This window comes from Poecilia reticulata, chromosome 15 (assembly GCF_904066995.2).
Source record: "Poecilia reticulata chromosome 15, P_reticulata-male-v2, whole genome shotgun sequence".
NCBI lineage: Eukaryota > Metazoa > Chordata > Actinopteri > Cyprinodontiformes > Poeciliidae > Poecilia > Poecilia reticulata.
In genome coordinates, this window is record NC_088844.1 from 29,568,519 (window position 1) to 29,573,673 (window position 5,155).

The window sequence follows — 5,155 nt, forward strand, 5'->3', positions numbered from 1 at the left end:
AGCTGATGAGATTCTGTTCGCAACCGGAGTCTATGAGAACTGACAGGGACAGAGAGTCGTCTTGGGTGAACAGGGTGACAGGAATGGTGAGGCGGGGTCTGATGGTGGAAGGTGCCGGCAGTGTCCCCGTTTCTACTGCCGGACCTGTGGGTTTAAACGTGACGGACAATTAGCGATCACATGGTTGGGCTCCCCGCAATATATGCAGAGCCGGGCTCGGAGCCTGCGTCGGCGCTCCTCGGGCGTGAGCCTAGCGTTACCCAGCTGCATGGGTTCGGAGCCTGAAAACAGAGGAGATGGGGTACATGACTGAGCGGAAGACTGAGTATAGGACGAGGAGGGACGTGGTGAGGTGACCCGGCGGCTACGTTCCCTAGCCCGGATCCGATTGTCCAACCTTATGGCTAGATTGATGAAGTCACCTAGGGACTCGGGTTCATCTAGCGTGGCTAGCTCATCCTTAAGGTGCTCGTTCAAGCCGTGAAAAAACGCGCTTTTGAGCGCCACAGCGTTCCACCCCGAGGCGGCGGCCTTAATTCTGAACTTGATGGAAAAATCAGAAACGCTCTGTTGGCCCTGCTTGAGCCCATGCAAGTCCCTAGAGGATGATGTTCCCTCAGCCTCTTGGCAAAACATTTCCTTTAACTCAGCTAGGAACTCGGGGTAAGAACACCCATAGTTGGATGCTGTTTCAAAACGTGACTCGGCCCATTCTAGGGCTTGGCCCGTCAACAAGGATAACATGTAGGAGATCTTACAGTCATCATGGGGGAAACTCTGTGGTGAGTGGTTGAAAACAATGGTACACTGGAGTACAAAACCTTTTACTTTTGTGATGTCCCCAGAGAACTTCTCTGGAGTTGCCGGGCGGATTTCAGGAATCCCGGAACGGACCGGTGGATCGGGAGTCACTGACGGAGCAGACGGGGAAGCAGAGGAGCGGTTAGCGTCTTGTGAAACAGAGTTCTGTAAGAAAGTGGATAATTCAGTTAGTCGGAGATTAGTTTCCGCTTGGCGGGTTCCCAGCTCTCTTAGAGCTGCTTCGTGGGACTGGAGTAGAGTGTGTTGGTCTGTTATCGCTCTTCTGATCGCGTCTGCGGAGGTCGTGAACTGGCCTGAGTGTTCTGTCATGGTGGATGTAATATTTCGAACCCACATGCGAGAACACGACCAGAAGAGACGATAATGAATACAATAATGATTTATTGAAGTCAGGGGAAGGGTGGTGAATACTGGAATGAAGAACCAGGTCGTCTACTGTCGATGAGAGAACAGAGTTAGAGGCTGCGTAGGAAAGGGATCCGGAGGTAAACAGAGAGGGCTTACTTGAGATGGGTGGATATGTGGCGTGAACTAGAAAACGTTGGAGAGCGGACAGGGATGGCGGAGTAGGTTCCGGTCTTGTACAATCCTTTCTCCGGTGAAGTTCGGACGCGGGTCTCCTGACCCGGAAGGCTCCGAAGGTGATGTTACTTTCTTTTCTCCGGTGAGATTCGGACGTGGGTCTCCTGACCCGGAACACTCCGAAGGGGATTTCGCCGGAGAAGGATCCACGACAGGGAGAAGACGAGCACACGAGGGGTGGCGTCAAAACCGGCAACACCGGTAGCGTCGGGGGAAGACACAGGAGGCAGGTGATCCACAACGGGGAGACAGACTCACACAGACTCGGGGTAACTGGTCTCGGGGAACAACGGGAAGACAGCTGGATATCTGACGAGGGAAACAACGAAGATCGCAGAGGGCCTTTCTCTGGAGCATTTAGTACCGAGGTGAGCAAACACTCAGGCGATGAGACGGAGTGGCGCTGCTGCTTATATCCAGGGCAGGAGCCTTCTCAACGAGCTGCAGGTGTGTGCCCGGGTTGAACTCTGCCGCTTCCCAGGGGTGGCACATAGGTGACCTCTGGTGGATGTCCAAGGAATAGCGGCTCGGAGACCAGTAAATAATAACTAAAGGAAATGAACTAAGGCACAAACAAGGGGAACAAACACAGGCCCTGACACTGATGTTTAAAAAAACCAGTTTATAACGGACGTTTAAAGCAGCATGTGAAAGCTGTAAGTCCACAATCAGGTGAAACTGTAATTGGTCAATTCTCTGAAGGCCAGAGCTCAGGTTTCTGTAAGAGCTTTTTTATTTCCAACAGATCTGCAGAAGCATCAGCATTAAAGAAAACAGGAAGTGTTTTGGTTCAAACCAGAGAAAATAAAGCATCTGACCAATGAAGAGGTAATACAGAATCATGTATTTATAATGACTGGATTTCCATTTAAAGGATTATATTGGTAAAAATGAAAATCATCATCATTCTGAATCCCTGACCTGACATTATTCTGTACTTTCATGATGTTCCTGGTATCGGAGGTGAGCCTGTCGTCTGTGGTTGTTCTGCAGGATTCTGTGTTAAACCAGATGCTCATGAATAAAAGTCCATCTGGAAGCAACAAGCTGGAGGACAATGCATCATGATGAAGATGGCTGTGGATTTCACTCATCAGCTCAACGAGATCATCAGCAGATGGAAGGAGGGAAACGTTCAGACCTGCTGCACCGCCAGCGTTTCTCTTTTGATTTTCACCCAGGAAGCATTTCGGCTAAACCGTGAGTGAAACAGGCATTGGGACTGACTAGTATATGTTCCATTGGGGAAGGTAACTTTAGCGTTAAATACACCTTTCTCAACAGGTGATGGCGCACTTTCTCCGTCTACAATCAGACATTTAAGTGACCTGAAACCATCCCTCCCTCCAGACCCGGACCCCCACCCGGCCCGGCCCGGGGGGCAGCCGCCCCCCACAGCTCCGCGCCGCACGCCGTCTTATGCTCCAGGAAATTTTCTCGACTTTTACTTAATGTTACAGACAGTCTGTGCTGGGCGGTGAGTTAATATGTATTACAAGTACGGTGGCCCAGAAGTGTAAACCACAGCAACAAACCTCTAAGCACATCTTATTCTGGTATTTTCTCTCTTTGTTCAGATAAGCAGACAGTCACAGTGTCACGTTTTACCCAAACTGTGGGAAACAACCAAGCGGAGCTTCATAACGCGTCCAGATCAAAATATAAGCAGTAGCTACGCTCTTCTTCTTCTTCTTCTCTCTAAACAACTTCCAGCTGCATACCGCCACCTACTGTTCATGAGTGTGTAGCAGTTTTAACTCACACCCAATAAATCTTTTGCTTATTTTGTATGACGAAGCTCAATAAGTAAAGCTTTCAGTAACTATGTTTTTGAAAAATGCATTAAAACCAGAATAACTTCCAGTTCTTAAGCCAAAGTGGAATCGTCCAACCAGTTTCCCGCTGGGACTGTTATAGTTTTTTATTTGAAGTTTTACTTACTAAATGTTTTCCTCAGGTTTGCAGAAAACTCTTTTGAAATTTTGAAGTTTTTTTCTCTCATCTTGTTCTCAGAGTCAACATTCAAACACATTTACTTGTTGTTTTGTCATCATTAAAAATCCACACCTTCCTGATCTGACTTGTTCCTTTTTTGTGTGACTGTCACATATAAATGTGAATATTTCCTAACTGATCTGAATTAGTTCTGAGCTTTTAGCTGCTGTGAGGGAAACATTTTGAGAGCTCCACGTTCATCAGCAGCAGATCAAACTCCAAGATGAGCTGAAGGAGCTGCAGAGAATCAGACGAGCTGCTGACACACGGCGAACTTCATCAGCTCTTCACGTTCACAGAAACGAGCCGCCGATGATGAATGGATCAGAGCGTCTGACCGCTGAGCTGCTGCTTCAGAGGAAACGTTTTCCTGACCAGACAGGATCTGCTCTGTGTTCTCCAGAGGAGACGGAGTCATCAATCTGGGCTGGAGGCTCAGCATCACAAACACACAGGATTCAGCCGCTCTGCATTAAACGGCAGAGAATATGAGTCTCTTCCTTTTTATTATTAGTTTTCATAAATGTTTCCACTCAGATCACTTTAATCTGTGGCTTCCTGTATAAACCAGAGGATTATACAGCAGATATTTGCTGAGTGAGGAAAAAATGGATCTGAGAAGGAAATGCATGTAGTTGAAGGTTGTCATAAACGGCTCCATGGAGATGAATCAGTTCTGGAAACTGAAACTCAGGTACAGATTAAATAATTCAGACAGGATTCAGTACAAAATATGAAAACATGAAGCTGCTTTCTATTAGATGGATGAATAAAGCAGATTAAAAAGTGAATATTTACAGAAACTCTGAGAAATATGCGCCACAAAAAACCATAATTAGTCGCCTAAAACTATGCAGGATTTCCGTCATTTTACAGGAATCTCCAGGTTCGACTCGTCACACATTCCTCCTCCGTTTGGGTCTGAATGTGGAGATAAACGGAACAGAACTGCATAGTTATTCAAATCATATTTATTAATCCAAGTAGCCACAGACAGACAGCAGCAGAGGAAGTTCCTTTATGTAAATTATTTTGTTTTAATGTTTTTGAGAAATGTAAAAAAGGATCTTCTCTTAGTGAAAATCATCTTGAATGAACGACCCATCAGCAGAACCAGACGGGATTAAATGGGATTAAAGTTTTACTGGAATGAAAAACTGAATATTTACTGAATGCAACAAACTTTTACTGCCACAGAAAAAAGATCAGGATCATCGAGCTGCTGGGCGACAAGATGAGAACGATGCAATTCCCAAGCATCAGGAGAGCACACACACACACACACACACACACACACACACACACACACACACACACACACACACACACACACACACACACACTTATCTAGTGCCAAATCTTTACAAATGTCTCTGTCCACGTCACAAAAAAAAGAAAACTATTTTTAATTTTTTTATCTTGACCTGTTCCTTTATATTTTAAATATCTTCCTTAAACAACATTTCTGCTGAATTGCTCCAAACCTTTAAAGCTGGAATCCATCTAATCAGAGGTCCTGGTTGAGCAGAACCAGCTGATGGTTTTCAGCCTGATCCGTCTCAGGCGCCTCTCCACATGGCAGCTGATGGTGCTCCATCATCTCTGCCTCTCTCTGTGCAGGACGTCTTCCTGCTACACCTGCTCTGTTCAGGCTTCATGGCAGAAGATTCAGCTGCCGAAACCAGGAAACATGAAACGGCTTCAGGATCCCGGCTCAGCTGCTGTTTCACTCCACTCCTTTTTGTTTAATTCAGGA

At 46.3% G+C, this 5,155-nt stretch overlaps 2 long non-coding RNA genes across 3 annotated transcripts; one reads left to right on the forward strand and one right to left on the reverse strand.

The window, feature by feature from the left end:
- Nucleotides 1-1,186: 1,186 nt before the first annotated feature.
- LOC108166945 (uncharacterized) lies at nucleotides 1,187-1,860 on the reverse strand. Its single transcript, XR_001777338.2, has 2 exons — nucleotides 1,769-1,860; nucleotides 1,187-1,713 (listed from the first exon to the last, which is right to left on the reverse strand). It is a non-coding gene; the product is annotated as an uncharacterized LOC108166945 (long non-coding RNA).
- Nucleotides 1,713-3,479, forward strand: LOC145555070 (uncharacterized). 2 transcript variants are annotated; one of them, XR_014091144.1, is made up of 5 exons: nucleotides 1,713-2,060; nucleotides 2,150-2,232; nucleotides 2,398-2,604; nucleotides 2,689-2,881; nucleotides 2,982-3,479. It is a non-coding gene; the product is annotated as an uncharacterized LOC145555070 (long non-coding RNA). The 2 variants fall into 2 exon arrangements; XR_014091143.1 differs by having other exon boundaries at nucleotides 2,689-3,479.
- The last annotated feature ends 1,676 nt before the right edge of the window (nucleotides 3,480-5,155 follow it).